Below are 16,486 nucleotides of genomic sequence, written 5' to 3' on the forward strand. Positions count from 1 at the left end.
TTCTGTATTCTTTTCTTTTTTTTCTTTTCTTTTTTTTTTTGAGCGAGAACTATGACGGACATTTTGCATTAACTTCTGCCATTGCAATTTTAAGCAAAACCGTGCCATGCAAGCAGTCACTATAGCCATGGCAAGTATGACTTTGAGTTTTCTTAGACATAAACAGGATTGATACAGAAGTCGAGAAGGTTCACCACGTGAAGATTAATCCATCATGCGCTTCTGTACCTCTTCACCCTCTGTCGCTGCCGACGTTCATCGCAAAACAGCTGGAAGTCTTATACGTTAATATGCGCTTGTACGTGGGAGCAGAATACGTTTAATGATTCCCGCGACGTTGTGCCAAACCGATTTCAATCTCAGGGTCGTATACAGTTTGCATTTGTTGAGTTTACAAATTACCGATGGAAGAATGCGGGAGCAGCGAAGCCGCAAGACGTTAGATACGCGGGACAGTTGGCACCCACAATTAGGTTCTTCGCGTTGCCTCTTGCCGAGGTCGCTTGTCAGTGCAGTTCGCGATCTCAGAACCTTGCGTGTAGTGTCCTTTCAATGCGAATAGCATTATAGGCACTGTCAGACCAGTTTTCTTTCCAGCTAGCTATCTATCCCGCCAGAAACCTGGACCGATACCGGAGATAGTGCAGTTTAAAACGTGGGCCGATCTCTGTGGTGTAGTGCAGTGTAATTACGGAAGCCGTTCATGTGCGCATGTGCCACTCTTCATTTGACATCTTTGACGCCAACCTGGGTCACTGTGTACGCGCCACTGCGCATGCGTGGACCTATTTTCTTTAACTTTTTTGACGCCCCTGGGAATGTGCCGCTCGTCTCATCCACCAGCTCCACAGGCGCTTTTATCACCCCGGCCTTACAAGTCACAAGGAAGTTCAAAGCGTCCCATATAACGACCTCTACGGTAACAGAACTTGCCGCCTATACGTGCTGCTCTTAATTACATGGTAGAAACACCACCTCGAAAGTGGGTCATTTTTTGTGACTCCAAGGTAGCCCTTCAGAATCTGCAGTCAGCATTACGAGGCAAGACCCACGAACAACATATGTTGTGTTTGAGACCAGAGAGGTTCTCCATCAAGCCCTCAGGAACGGCCATGACATCATCTTTCAATGGCTGCCGGGGCACTGTGGCATCGTCGGTAATGACCTTGCTGATGATGCCGCCCGGTCAGCCCATAAGGAAACCCTGACAGCTCATATACCCTTATCAAGGACAGACGCTGCGAGGGGTCTTCCTTTACTCGCTCAAGCCAAGACTGAAACTTCATGAAAGACCCCGAGTTTTTCGAACTGTCCGCTCCACCGGCTGGATCCTACACTGAAGCTGCGGATTCCATCGAACTTCCCCCGCCGTGATGCAACTTTACTTTGCCGCCTCTGGTTGGGGGTGGCTTTTACGAAAGCCTACTCATTCCTTATGGGCATGTCCGACACACCAATCTGTGACTCGTGCAATTGTGATGAGACGATCGAGCACGTGTTGTGTTTTTGTCATCTTTATGACATCGAACGCGACGTTCTTCGGAGTGTGTTAAACCGTTTAGACAGCCAGACCGTTTTCAGAGACAAAGAGTCTTGGACCATGGCCCCACGTGTCGTAGGCTTACAAAGCGATGCGGGCATTGCTAAAGTTCACGTAGTCGACTGGCCTCAGTGACCAATTGTGAAATCTTGGAAAACTGCACGTGTTGATACTGAGAGTACGTTCTTCCCTCTCTCTCCTTTCTTTCTTTTCATCCCTTTAAACCCTTTCCCCAGTGTATAGGGTAGCAAACCGGACGTGTCTGGTTGACCTCCCTGCCTTTCCTTTCTTCTTTTTCTCTCTCCTCCTCCTCTCAGTTGACATCTTGTGGGAATCCTCGGGTCCCATGACCATCGCACGCGCGCCATGGAGGCAGGGTGAGGAGAGGGGAAACTTACCTTTCGCGGACGGGAATTGCAAGCGCTATCAGTGCCACCGGGCGTGTCACGTGAGATCCCTGATATCGCCCGAGTCTCTTTGGACCCCAGCAAGCGGCAAGGGTGGAAGCCTCCGCCGCCGCTCCCGTTTTCCCGCATCATGGTTAGTCAGCCGCGTTTTTGCCGCGGTATCCCCCCCAGCTAGTAAGTCGGAAGCCCTTCTTTATATAGCGTTTACATGGCGTGCTGTTCTCTTCGAGGGAACCCTCAGTGACGTCAGCTATAGCTAAGCTGGCCTGCTCGAAGGGTTAGTTGCAACCGTAATAAATGCTTTCCGAGTGTACACGTGGTTGTCGTCTATTGTTTCCTCGAGGTTGTACCGGACCGCGGTTGATGGGAAGGCGCGCACCAACCGCGGGGCTCGGTGTGCCGAGACAAAGCGTCGGTGGCATCCTCCCCCTCACCCTTTATCCCGACAATCTCTGGCGCCAACTTGGGTCACTGTGTAGGTGCCACTGCGCATGCGCGTACTTCACGGCGGCGCCACCAGACGGCGCAGCGTGCGCGTGACAGGAGCCCGGATGCAGTGCGCGCCTCGAACATGACGCGCTATTCGCATACTCGGATAGTACGCGCCGTGGTGACGTAGTGGCTATGGCGTCGCTAAGCTTCCCGAGGACGCGGGATCGAATCCCGACCCCATTTCGATGGGGGCGAAATGCAAAAATCACCCATGCACCGTGTATTCGGTCTACGTTAAAGAACCCCAGGTAGTCTAAATTAATCCGGAGTCCCCGCACTATACGGCGCGCCTCAAATTCATATCGTGAGTTTGGCACGTAACATTCCACAGTTTATTTTTTTAAATACTTGGATAGTCATCGTATAGATGAGTTATGCCCGAATTCCTTTGCACGCGTGGTACATACTGCTGCTATATAGTTTTATCGCGCCACATCCACAATCATGGCGTTCGAATTTTGCCCCCGTCCTCTCTGAACTTATATATCACATTTGTTTCCTTTAGGGGCCTTACCAGATGCAGTTTACGGAACATGCAATATCTGTCTTTGGAGCAGTGTTACGAGCTTTGAAACAAAATGCTGCAGTTTTCTTTTTTACCTTATAGTGATATACCGCATTTTCTTTTTTCTTTTTTACAAATTAGAGGCTACATGAAAATCAAACTTCAGCTTCTAACCGTCGGTAAACTGCAGCTTTTTCTCTTCAATGCAGCAAACGTCTGCGTTTCACGTGTACTTAAACAGGGAAGTCGGAGTTCGAAACCGAGCTCGAAACCTTCCTCTTAACTGTTGAGGTTTCAAGTTCTCATGGAAGGCTCCGCGGGCTAATTTTGACGTGCACCCACCAGAACGCTGCAGGGCCTCGTGCTGACATTAGTTCAAATACGGTCGTCAATGCCAAAAATGGAAACCCCCCACGAACGAGGTCATCTGATTGATCAGTGCTGCCCTGCAACACATTCGTCACTGATACAATTTGAGCGTGCGGTATACAGTAGTTTTCACGTACTTTGAGCGCTGAAACAACTGCAACAATCACGCGCAAATAATTTGCATTGAAAATTCATTACAGCGCGGCAAAATAGCAAGAGCTGAGATTCTTTTTCTTTGCACTTTAAACAACTTAACGGCATTTTTTAACCACAGTTAAAGTATTGCAAATTCGCAAATCAGATAGCAAGGACATTTAGATTCGTATTCGAAATACCGAATATTCAGGGAATGCGACACAGAAACCGATACACGAACAAATTATTTCTTCGTTCTACGAGCGTCACTTGAACTTGCGAGTTTCTATGGAAGCTTTCAGCCTTCGAAGCAATCGTGCAATTCGCTGATGTTCGAAGATTTCAGGCCCACGTACACCGCAAGTGTATAAATGGCTCTCATGATTGCGGGGCCGCAACGATAATAAACTACTTGTGCGATGAGATCATTGTCGACTCGCGTTATCCCTTACGTGGAAGCATGACCGTGTGCGTCACGAAGTACTAAAGAAACCCAAGAAGACAACGACAGAAAGAAGTACGGGAAAAAAAAAAGCAACCGATGGGAAAACTGCCAACGGAAAGAAAAAGCGCAGCGAATAAAAAAGGTACCGCGTTAACGCAATTGTGTTATAGGGCCAGCGAGTTGATCCAGGAAAAGCACATTCGCTATGAACAACTCGTTATCTTCGATAAGATAGTTTTCACGTGCCGGCCTCTCCGTGCCAACACTCAAGAAAAACAACGTCGAGTGTTACGAATCAGCGGGAGAACAGTCCTTAACGGGACAACTATACATGGCGCAATTCGTTTTTTTTTTTTTTTCAAGTATGTGGGACAACATTTGATTTCGGAACTAGAACAGAGCGAATGCGGAAGCTAGCCTAACGGAATGCGAATTTTTATACACCTCGATGTACTTCGACAGTACCGTTGTTAAAAGATTCGCTGTTTAAACGAAATCGCGAGATTTTATGCGGGCGGAATGTAGAGATATGCACGCGTGTGCTTAGATTTATGTGTGCGTTCAAAATCAGTGATCAAAATCAATATAGAGCTGTTCACTGGGGTTCAAGTTCTCTCAGAGCCCATGTACCTTAGACATTAAACTCAATCAATCAATCACTTTAAGAGAGAACAAGAGTTCAAATGCGCCCCAGCGTTGACGCAAGTTGTGTTTATAAGTTGACAGTGGGAGGTCAAGCCAAAAAACACACTTCAGATTTTAAAAAATCGGCAAAGGAAAAAAAAATATTACGGCTGCGTGGGGCATGAGGTGAAAAGTAGAAGAGGTATAAATTCGAAGGATAAAACCGGTGGTAACATTTCGCGTAGCCGCGTCGCTTCGACGGCATTTAAATGTGTTTGCGTCTAAGAAACAGCCTTTGTCATAAATTAAAATGCTCCAGAATTATTTAAATCAGCACCAACGATTACTGAAATTTTTGAAACACGCGTATCTAACGTAAAATGTTGGAAATCCTACAGCGATCACAAGCGGTTTCGAGTGTTATAGTGATTGGTTGAACCGCGCTTCACGATTTATATGCGGTGCTTCTGATGAAAACGTGATATTGAGTACAAAGCAGGATATAACAGGCATAACAGACGGTGCGCATCACGTCCTGGTTATATCTAGGACTCTCAAATGTTACACACGAACCTGTGGTATTAATGGACACAACATGAGCGGAAACGACGTGTAATGACGAACGGTTATTGAAAATTAGATGTTGCTGTGAACGCTACGTATGTTTTCCGTGGTGTCTTACTTTGTTTAAGGAAAATGGCGCAGAAATTATATGAAATCGTTGTCAGTTTTGTAGAAATAGTACTGAAAGCGCGCGATATTAATTGCGGCAGTGCATGTGAAAGCATTTCAGTTTTGTTATATTAAACGATCGTACCATCCCAGTGTATACAAAGCAAACAAATTCAAAAGAACAGGTATGGCTGGTTCCTATACTTGCTAACATATATTACGTGAACCTGGTATAAGCAGGCGCGAAAAAAATAAACCGAACGTAGACCAATGGTGCCACATGACTTGTCTGCTTTTCTTTTTAAAATAATAATACAAAAGAACGCCTCTGGCACCATTTAGTATCTCTCTATTTCGCCGTTCAGATGTCAAGGGAAAGGATAACAAAGAGAGAAAAAAACTGATGAAAACTTCCTAAATACTCAAAGGCAGCAGCGGTTGGTATTTATACGCTTTGATCTAATCGCGACTAGGTGAAAGCATATGAACACACTCTTGAAAATATACTTTCATTAGTGTGTATCTATGCTATAGCATAGATGCACACTTATTGCTTTCATGAGTGAACAAAGTTTATGCTTCACACACACTTCGCTGTTGGCTTTTATGCAATATGGAGCTAGCTGTAATGTACAACGAAGAAGCAAAAATATAAATATGACGCCATTTTTGTTAACTTTCGCTAAAATACACCTCTGGGATGTGTTTGTATGTTACACGCAGCGCATATAATAATAATAATAATAATAATAATAATAATAATAATAATAATAATAATAATAATAATAATAATAATAATAATAATAATAATAATAATAATAATAACGCGAAATTGTAAAAGAGACAACATGCGCATTTTTTTAAGCTCAACCTGTTCGAGAAAGCAATTGGGATTTTATTCCCACATTACGTCTGCACACAAAACGGCATTGAAATAAGACACATTCTAAAAAAAATGTCAATTATTCAGCGTGATAAACGCATAAAAAGAGAATAAATATTTTCCTGGTTTTATTACTGTATACCTTTATCTATTTCAGCAGCGTTTATTTACCGAATAGATCATTCTGCTTCGAACAATAAATAGCGGGGGTATCGGTTTACCTTATCACTTGACACGAAAGCGGACAACATATTTGTTTTTTAATCAATAAGTAAAAGAGGGAAGAGAGACTCACTTGCTTGGAAAACAGTACTAAAATCTGAATCTCAGAGAGCAGAAGCAGGACGATTTTGTCCGAGCAGCAGACGACTTGACAACTTGCAGACGACGCACACTTGAAAACGGACGCACTCTCGTGTACACTCTCGTGGGACAACCAAGTGTCGCGTGCGACGGTTCGCTTGTAACTGTCGTTGTGTCGTAGCTGCACCCGGTATATCCCACTCGGTGGTCCGTACGTGCGCCTAGGCGGCGGTAATAAAGTGAGAGCCGAGCAAAACGCGAGCGCCAGTTAAATAAGCGCCAGGCAGCGCGTCCTGGTTGCCGCGCGGCGGTCGCGAGGGTGTAATATGTGTATGCGCCCGAAAATAGTGTCTTTATTTTCGTTTTTGTCTCTCTCTTTTTTGTCTTCTTCGTTTATTTCGTTTTCTCCTTCCTCTTGGAGCCCCCTTTCCTGCTTTCCGTTTCGTTCGACCGGTTTCCTCCTCTCCCCAAGCGTTATCTGAAACCTGTACGTGCCCCCTCCCCCCCGTAGCGTTTGCGCCTTCCCTCTCGGCGCCGCTCCAGGAACGACGTGTTGCAACGTGCATGCAGCACAAGAAACCGCCCCCTGCGGCATGCCGCTGTGGCGATGTCGTGGTGTTTGGCGTCGACGCCGCGCGTAGCTCGTGCCATCTTCTTGTACGGATCTGCAGTACGTCGCAAAGGGAGAACGCGTTTTAGGCTCGACCTCGGAGCCAGCATGCGGACTGTCCATAGATGGCGCCACTGTCTAGGCAATATGGCGGCGCCCATGAAAACAAAACAAAAAAAAAGGTCTATACCGGAGACGTAGACGGGATGATGATGATTTAATTCCTCTTTGAAACAAGGAGGTGGCGTTTTGTGACGTTGAGTTTGAAGGGAGCGTTTGCAGATAGCATTGTTATGGTACCATGGCAATGCAATGACGAGCCATGAGCTATACTCAGACGCTGCAGCAAAGCCGTCAGAAAGAGTATATTCATGGATGCACAGTTGCTCTTATTTGTCTTACTCTTATTTTTTTTTTTCATTATGAAGCAAATAAGGCAGAAAACGTTTCTGGCGCTTTGTCTATGAAAAATCACCACAAGGTGTCGCAACCAGCCCTGCGGTCTCCACACGGCCGTTATCTCCGGTGTCCGTAAACTTCAATAGGTGTGGACAGGTTTAGACTGTCTAACGCCTTCGTGTCAGTCAGTCAATCAATCAACAATAAATCAATCTTTATTTTCCGACCAATCAGCAGAAGGCTACAGGAGAAAACGCCGTAGCTTGACAAGTTCGATCCCTACTCAATTCGACAGTGATGTGGTCATCAAGGCATGAGGACACAAAAATTTATCAAATTCAAGATGACACACAGGCTTTCAACAAGTATGCATAACAAGACAAATTAGCAGAACGACAACGTGTCTTAACCGAAAAGCAAGAAAAAAAGGAAAGATACTGACTTGAAACGTACACATTGTGGCAAAATACAGAGCATTTATGACCTATCAAGCAAACCAAAAAGTAATCGAAGTAAACTGAAAACTAACAAATTACATATTTACATTTACGAGAAAATAAATCTTGCAGAATAGCAGTCATTTTGGCGAAATGACAACGGAGTTCAGTATGACTACATGTGCCTATATCAAAGCCAGCAAATGTCATCTTAGTCAAACAGTTACTTCAGCATCGGTGACCCGAGAAGAAGGCGAACCGAGGGGCCCGTCTTTAGTAATTCACAACCGCATAAAGCCAACAGACAATGAAAACAATGAAATCATAAGGGGAATTTTTCATTTTTAATTGAAATGTAAAAATTATAATAAATTAAAATGAACGAAAGAACAACTGGCCGCAGGTGGGAGTCTACAACCTACGTCTTCTCATTAGGCGTGCGATGCTTTCATCAATACCCCGCAGGGGCGTCTGCGTCAGCAGGCGTTTGGATGTGTTGCGACACCACGGACCCGAGCACATGGGGGTTGGACCCTCCCTCGCCTAACCGTGCACGGCTTAGCCGTGTCCGGGGAAAAGGGAATCCTGGGGGTTGAGCCAATGCAGGGTGTTCGGGCCTTTATGGCCCCTCGGCGGAGGTAAGACACCTCTTTGGCCTCGGCTGCGCGTAGACGGCACCCCCGGACTGACCCACCCGGGTGAAATCGGTAGTTGCCTTTTCCTGCACTTCTCTCCGTTCTTCGTCTTTCTCTCCCACTTTCAATCTTCCCTATTCTCTCCTTATTTCTTTTTATACTTCCGATTTTCCGGGCAGCGAGGGTTAACCTTGTGTAGTTATCCAACCTTGGGTACATTATATTAGGTTATAGCGGCGATGCATGGCTGGCGTCTGCAGGTATCTTTCGAACCTAGTAGTGTCCCCTTGTTAGGCTCGGTGGTGGGTGGCCACCATCGCCGCCGAACTACTCAAAGCTTACATGACAAACCCTCCCCCCCTCAAAGATCGCTCCCTAAAAAGGGGGCGCACCGAAGCACCTTTCCAGTTCTTTTGAAAGAAAACCAAGACACCTACCCAAAGTACCATGTCCTTTTCACAGTGAAGGAAACACAACTGTAAGAAAACTGTCACCATTTCTAGTATCCAAATGCCTAGTAAACACGATTGGACCTAACTACAAAGCATCAAATGATAGCTAGCGGAGACCTCCTCCTCGAACTGACCAAGAAAGAACAAGTCGAAAAACTGACTGAACTCACCAATATCGGTGACATGAACGTGACAATCTCTCCACGTCGCTCGCTGAGCACAAGTAGGGGAGTAATATCAGAAGATTTCCTGAACCTTAGTGGCGAAGAGCTCCTTGAAGGATTCCAAGATCAAAACGTAATTAAGGTACAGAGAATAACACTCCGACGAAACGACCAACAAATCCCCACAAAACACGTGATACTCTCATTTGGAACCAATACTGTGCCTAGTTCGCTCGACGCAGGATACTTGAAAATCAACGTCCGACCATACCTACCGAACCCTAGGCGCTGCTTCAAGTGCCAGAGGTTCGGGCATGCCTCAGAATCATGTAGAGGTAAAGAAACATGCGCGATGTGTAGTGCCAACGACCACCCTTCTGACAACTGCAATGCTCCAGCACAATGTGCCAATTGCAAGACAGACCATCCAGCTTACTCACGGAGCTGCCCTTACTGGAAAAAAGAAATCATTGCAATCACCGTAAAAGAAAAAATCTCATTCTATGAAGCGAGGACAAGGTTGGGACACTTACCTCAACAGTGCGGCGCGGCAGGGGGCAGCGCCACACCGGTTTCAGGAGTCTACAGGGTCTGCGCGCGGTACTCCTGTAGAAACTCCATCCGCCCCCTTAGTGGTAGCAGCCAGTGCTGCTCTATCATCATCGAAGACGGGCCGGCAGACCACAGTGTCGCAGGGCCCAAAGCTGAACAGAACTCCAAGGCCCGAGACACGCGTTTTGGCGCCTGGCTCTCGATCGTCCAGCACCTCGGAGGAGGCTATAGAGGTCAACCCGAAAACCCCAGCGTCATCGACGCTAAAAGATCCGCGCTCCATGGAGCGCAGCAAGAAGGACAAACTTCTTGTAACTGCGCCGAAAAAAGGGACAGGTAACCTGAACAGTTACCGCCCTTAAGAGTAATCAATTTTTCTAATACTTGTCACCTACAAATTCTAAGCTCACACGCATAAGTAAATATTTTCAGTGCCTATAAAATGGCTTTCATCATTCATTGGAATTGCAGAAGCCTGATCCACAATCTAGGTGACATCAAAGACATAATAAATAAGTTATCGCCAGTAGCATTTTGCCTTCAAAAAAAAAAAAAAACGAACCTAGGCCCCAAAAATTCACATTTTCTTAAAGGTTTCACTGTCGTGCGTAAGGACCGCGAACACTCCAGCCGTCTATCTGGAGGAGTCACTATTGTTGTGCAAGCTAGGCGGCATCCCTACACGGAACGTTTTACTAAATACCCAGTACGAGGCTGTAGCCGTCACCGTTTTATGCTATAAAACTGTCACCATCTGTTCCGTGTACATTCCACCACATACTCATTTCACAACCCGAGACCTGGAAATTTAACAGACCAGCTGCCGGAGCCTTTTGTTTTAGTAGGAGATTTTAATGCGCACTGCACCCTTTGGGGCAGCGATAAAACTGACCAAAGAGGGCAACTTATCGAAGACTTCGTTTTAACAAATGACATTTGTCTTTTGAACTCAGGTGCGCCAACATATTTTTCACCGAACTCCCGTAATTTTAGTTGCCTTGATTTAGCCTTTTGCTCACCGTCTCTCTTTACTGATTTTAAATGGGAAGTACTAGACACCTCATATGGCAGTGATCATTTACCTTCCATAATCAAACTCTTAGCAACGCTGACCACTATACTTCATAAACCGCGCCGTTGGAAATTAGTGTGGTCTGTTTTCACAGAAAGTGCTAGGCTGGAGGAGCTTATTACGACAGACTTAAGCATTAATACAATTAATGAAAAAATTACTGGGTGTATAATTGCCGCAGGTGAAAAGGCTATTCCTCAATCTTCTGGCATTGTAAGAAAAAAGCTGATCCAGTACATAACTTTGGACTGCGACTGGCAAGTGGTGCATACAGAACATCACCTGTCCAAAGTTTATACGTTGACTGCAATGAGCCCCCATTACAGCAGCGCAGAGCGTTACTTACATTTTCCTACATACTCAGAATACAGTCATCACCACAACACATATGCTACAGCATCGTCACATAGTGCAATTCACTATACAAATAAACCGAACAAGATTAGGCCGCTTATCCTGCGATATGAAGAATATTGTCAGGATTATGACATTCCTCATGATGTCCTCCAGGTTGCGAAAAGGCCACAACGACTGCCCCCGTGGCACGACTTCACGCAGTTATGCTGACTGGACATTAACAGATCTGAAGAGACACCCCACACGAACACATTCTACAAGAATTCTGCGCTCTTAAGGATAAATATCAAGATTACATGGAATTTTACACTGATGGCTCCAAAACAAAAGAACACGTGGGTGTGGGGGCCGTAACAAAATATTGGGAAGCAAGTATTCGATTACCAAAACATGCCTCTGTTTTCAATGCTGAAGTTTATGCCATATGGGTTGTAGTTAAAAAGATTATCACTGACAGACACAAAAATACAGTCATCTACGCTGATTCCTTAAGTACACTAAATGCTCTTCATCTGAAATCCGAGTGTGAACCTCTGAATATTTGAAACATGGTGGCTCTTAACAAATACGGGAAATCAATTCGTTTCTGCTGGGTCCCAAGCCACGTTGGGATACCCGGGCAATGAAGCAGCTGATAGATGTGCATCAACGGCAGCGTACAAAGGCAAAGCGAACACAACACTTCCATATAAAGATAGTATCAGTGTGATTAGGAAGGCCTTGACATCAGAATGGCAACACGAATGGGACCACTGTGCAAACAACAAACTACATCTTACTAAACCCTTACTTGGTGAGTGGAAGCCATGTAACCACCAGGAACGGTTCATTGACGTAGTTTTATGCCGACTACGAAATGGACACACACACACCTGACACACAATTTTTTACCTCGAAAAGAAGACCCACCAACATGCGAGAAGTGCCAGGAATCGCTAACAGTTATACACATTTTACTGACATGTACACATATTGAAACACACATGCAGACGAAAACTTTTGCAGAACTTATACAAGTCACACATACCTTTACATCCTGCTTTAGTTTTAGGAGACGATCCCCTAGTACCATTACCTGACGTGCTTAAATTTTTAGACGACACCGGCTTCTTACACAAACTATTGATCAACACAGCTTTTGCTGTTTTTAAATTTTAGTTTATAACACCCTGCATTTGGCGCAGCATAGCCTGAGTCGCTTTTACACCACAAAACCCCATTTAACTAACTAACTAGCTTTCATCAATAGAGATACCGCGGTGCCCTTTTCCCGTCCGCTTTCTTGGGTATTTACGTATGTTACGTCTACAACTGCCATCTAGCCTTTCCCGCGGTGAAGCAACCTTGCTGTGCCGCTTGTGACTGGGAGTGACGTTCACGAACGCTTACTCACATCGTATGGGAATGGCCGAGAGCCCGATGTGCGACTCCTGTATGTGCGAGGAAACCATCGTGCACCTATTGTGTACCTGTCCCCGCTACGACGTACAACGGCTCTCTCTCAGGACAACTTTAAACCGGCTGGACTCGAGACCGTTCTCTGAGTCAAAGATACTCGGACCGTGGCTACACCCGTCACTGGCACAAAAAGCGTTGCGTGCATTAGTACAGTTTTTGAAGTGCACCGGTTTAAGAGACCGCCTATAGTGTCCCTGTACATCGTGCCACGTGTACTCATTGCTCAATAATCTCTCCCTATTTTCTCTTTCTATTTCACCTTTCCCTTACCCCTAGTGCAGGGTAGCAAACCGGATGCTCTTCTGGTTGACCTCCCTGCCTTTCCTCTCCTTGCTCTCTCTCTCTCTACGTATGTGTACTAGAGTTAACCCTGGGAGTGTTAGCCAGCGCCGACGGATGTATAGAACATCCTTTCTGTCGGAAGACATTACGTAGTACGCGAACTTCGGAGATGGCAACTTGGTCAATAGCCTCTTGTATTTTACCTTAAGGCAATTGGTAAGAGCATTGCACGCGCGATGTGAAAACGTGTGTATATTATATGGAGAGTCGATCGAAAAAACGTGTGTGAAGCCGGAAAACCCCTTTTCCAATATAGAGTGAGAATGCGCAGTTTGTGTGCCCGGTTGATAGATGCCATCCGGAGTACAGTGACAAACGACCCATTGTCCGCGATAACAATAGGAGCGCCGGCGCAAAACATTGTACGAGCCCATCCACTTTCGACTCCCACACCAAGAAGACTACATTTCTACATGGCAGACAAATATCCTAGCGCACAGTGTGCAGACTGCAATGCACCACTTGACTTAGAACATATGCTCCCCCTGGTCGTGCAACCGAACCAACAAAAACTTCACCAAGGATCGGGACCGGCTAAAGGCAGCGATTCGCAGCCCAGACCTGACCGAGCAACTATGGGCCGTCCAGCAAGCCCACGACGCTGCCAAAAGGCTCTGCCTGCCGGTCCCAACGTGGGAGCAGCCCACTTTGTGAGGCAACTCACAACTTGCAGGACCCAATAAATGTTTTCCTTCTTCCTTCCTCCCTTCCTTCCTTCCACTTTCGCCGTTACTCATACACCATGAGTAGAAAGGAGGCGTTAAGTCTAGGCCGGAAATGCCTAAGCTTATATTACAAGGTGGATAGCAAGCAGCAGTGAATGGCCATGTCGCCGGTTATACGTTGCGCGGCAGTGACGTTCGTCCACCGCGAAGGGAACCATCTGCCCCACGATTGTGAACTGCCCTCCGCTGCATAAGACGTCGTACAGACTTGAACGAAATCTTAGGTCATGAATAGACATTCGCTGATGTCGTTTAACGGAGGCGAGTTCTTGGGTGGGTACGTAATTCCGTTACTACGCGAGAGATCCGCGCATAACCCCCCACTCATCATTACCTGGCATAGCACATTCCGCGCCACGTCGACAGCCATATAATTAGGCAGTTACCATTCAGGGAAGTTCCTCTTAACGTTTTTCGTCCACTTTCACTTTGCTTTATTTATCACTTCTACATTTCAGTTAAAAATGGACAAGTAATCCCTCCTATGTTTTCCTTCTCATTGTCGGCTTTATACAGTTTGTACGAGTTATGCTAATGCAAAAATCTCCTACACAGCGTAAAGGCTACGATGGTATGTGAAATTGTATCAGAGAAACGCAGCTGTATCAGAAATGTTTGATATGTTGCGTCTGAGTCGCCATACTTTAGTCAGCTGAGACCTGCTGAAACTTGCCTTTCGTACCAAGTCACTTCTTTCCAGGTTTAACATCGCCAGACAGTGCCTTTCGTGTGTAAAAAGTGCAAACAGCAGCACAGCCGCTATGTGACCACGCGAGTAGCCCGCTGAACAGCGCCGGCATCTGCAACAGCGCTCAGTTGCATGCAACAAGTAAGCGGTGCGGAAAGTTTTTCGCTGTAACACGCTTTCATTTTCTTTTTCCGGTCAATCCACGAAGTCCTTTTTTTTTTTTCTTTTTTTCTTTTTTTCTTTTTTTTTCTTTTTTTTTGTCGCACCCGTTGCAAAACTATTTTGTGGTGCTCGTGGAGCAATCGAGAGATCATAACGATATACGTTCTCCGGCCTTCTCTATTCATGCGGCGCACGCCAGCGTCCCGCAATTGGTTCGTAGCAAGCGTGGTGTGACTGGAATCGCTAATCGCTCCTTCGTGGTATTCAGCGTGCGAGAGGTTGAACAGAAGTTGTTCTGCCTTTTTTTTTTCTTTTAAAGCTTAAGATGCTGTGCGAACTGCGTTTGCGCATCATGCAATTCTCTGCAATTGAGCTGCTTCTAGTACTGCTACTCCTGCTACTGACTGCAAGTAAATATAATGAAATAGGTACACACACTTTCGACAGCCTCCTCCCTTTACCACGCTTTTCTGTCCTCTGTCTTTGGAGGCAGTGGTCGTTGTGGGTGTTGTGCCCCTTCCGGAAGCAATTTATAGACAATTTTCAAATATTTCGTTTGGTAATAGTAGTAGATGCAGTATACATTTGGCTCGAGCGTGCTAGTGTACCAACTGTGGTTAGTCTCCGGCTACTCGAGCACGTGGTGCCCGGTTGCAGCGGCCGAATTATGTACATGTCGGCTCACTCTGCAATTTAAAATGACGAAGCGATGCGCTTTGCTTACTTAAATTGACTATATCAGCCAGAGCTAAGCGTCCACAAAATCGCGAAATATGTTTTTTTTTTTTGCTTAATATTTAAAGAGCCCAAGAGTCGTTGCACAAAAAGAAGTGCGGTGCGTAAATCAAGCGGGGATGATTGTGTCCGCAAAGGGGTTCACCGCTGTGAACACCTCTGAAAAATTTACACAGTAGACTAAGAGCTCTTCTCGAACCAGGCACTCCCCTCGCTAGCAAAGATGATGTCACGTGCGTGGCGCTTGCGCGTCACATGCGTACTGCCTGCATGAAATGCGAACTATACGTTAAGCCACGGCTCTGAAAATGCTCCGCGAAGCAAGGAAACGGAGAGAGAGAAAGGAGAGAGGGGGAGGTCATTACGCAGACGTCACGTGGGCCCTCGGCTCCGATAGGGATGAAGGCGGGAGTGGAATGTCGCGTCAGTTGGGTCGATGCAACGAGATGAGCCACGTGTCCGCTGCAGCAAAAATTCGGATACGAACTCAGCACATGTGACGCCGAGATATTCGCCCGGTCAGGAACGTAGGGAACGTCCATCTCCTAGAAGCGCTGGGGTTCGAAGCTGATGGGAGCGTTAACATGGAATGGATAGATGCCGGGTTCGTTACACAGACGTAGTAGTAGTAAACAACATTATTTCGGAAAATCGTTGGTTTCCTACGAGGGAGATGGCTGTCAGGCCGTGCCTGTGGTCGCCACCTCTTCAGCGCGTTTGATGGCCCAGCTCTTCTGTGTCGCTTGTGGTTGGGAGTTGCCTTGACGAAAGCTTATTTTCAGCACCAATTGGAATGGCTGACAGTCCTGCATGTGATGTCTGCGGATGCGAGGAGAACATTGGCCGCTTATTGTGCCGCTGTCCTCAATTGGAAGCAGAAAGACAATGATTAACGCATTCAGGAAACTAGATGATCGTCCTCTGAGTGAACAGATTACACTAGAACACTGTCCCCACCGATCATCGGCTCAGAAGGCAGTGAAGGCACTTTTGGGTTTTCTGAGAGCGTCTGGTTTGTACGAGCGCCTTTGACTCTGTAGCACGGTCCGTGCACGTCTCCATTCAGCCCCACCCCCTCTCTCTCCCTTCTTTCTCTTCGCATTCTCCCTTCCCCCAGCGTAGGGTAGCCAACCGGACTCCTGACTTGTTAACATCCCTGCCTTCCTTATATTCCTCTCTCCCTCTCTCTCTCTTTGTTTATCAAAGTGTTGTTGAGGCGATGCATTTCTCCTGAAATGCCGAATTATTTCCGCAATAAACCCCTATACGCGCTGTTGTGGTTTCCTGTCCAATCGCTTTGGTGATATACAAGTCGCGCCAAGT

Source organism: Dermacentor silvarum, chromosome 10 (genome assembly GCF_013339745.2).
Source record: "Dermacentor silvarum isolate Dsil-2018 chromosome 10, BIME_Dsil_1.4, whole genome shotgun sequence".
Taxonomy (NCBI): domain Eukaryota; kingdom Metazoa; phylum Arthropoda; class Arachnida; order Ixodida; family Ixodidae; genus Dermacentor; species Dermacentor silvarum.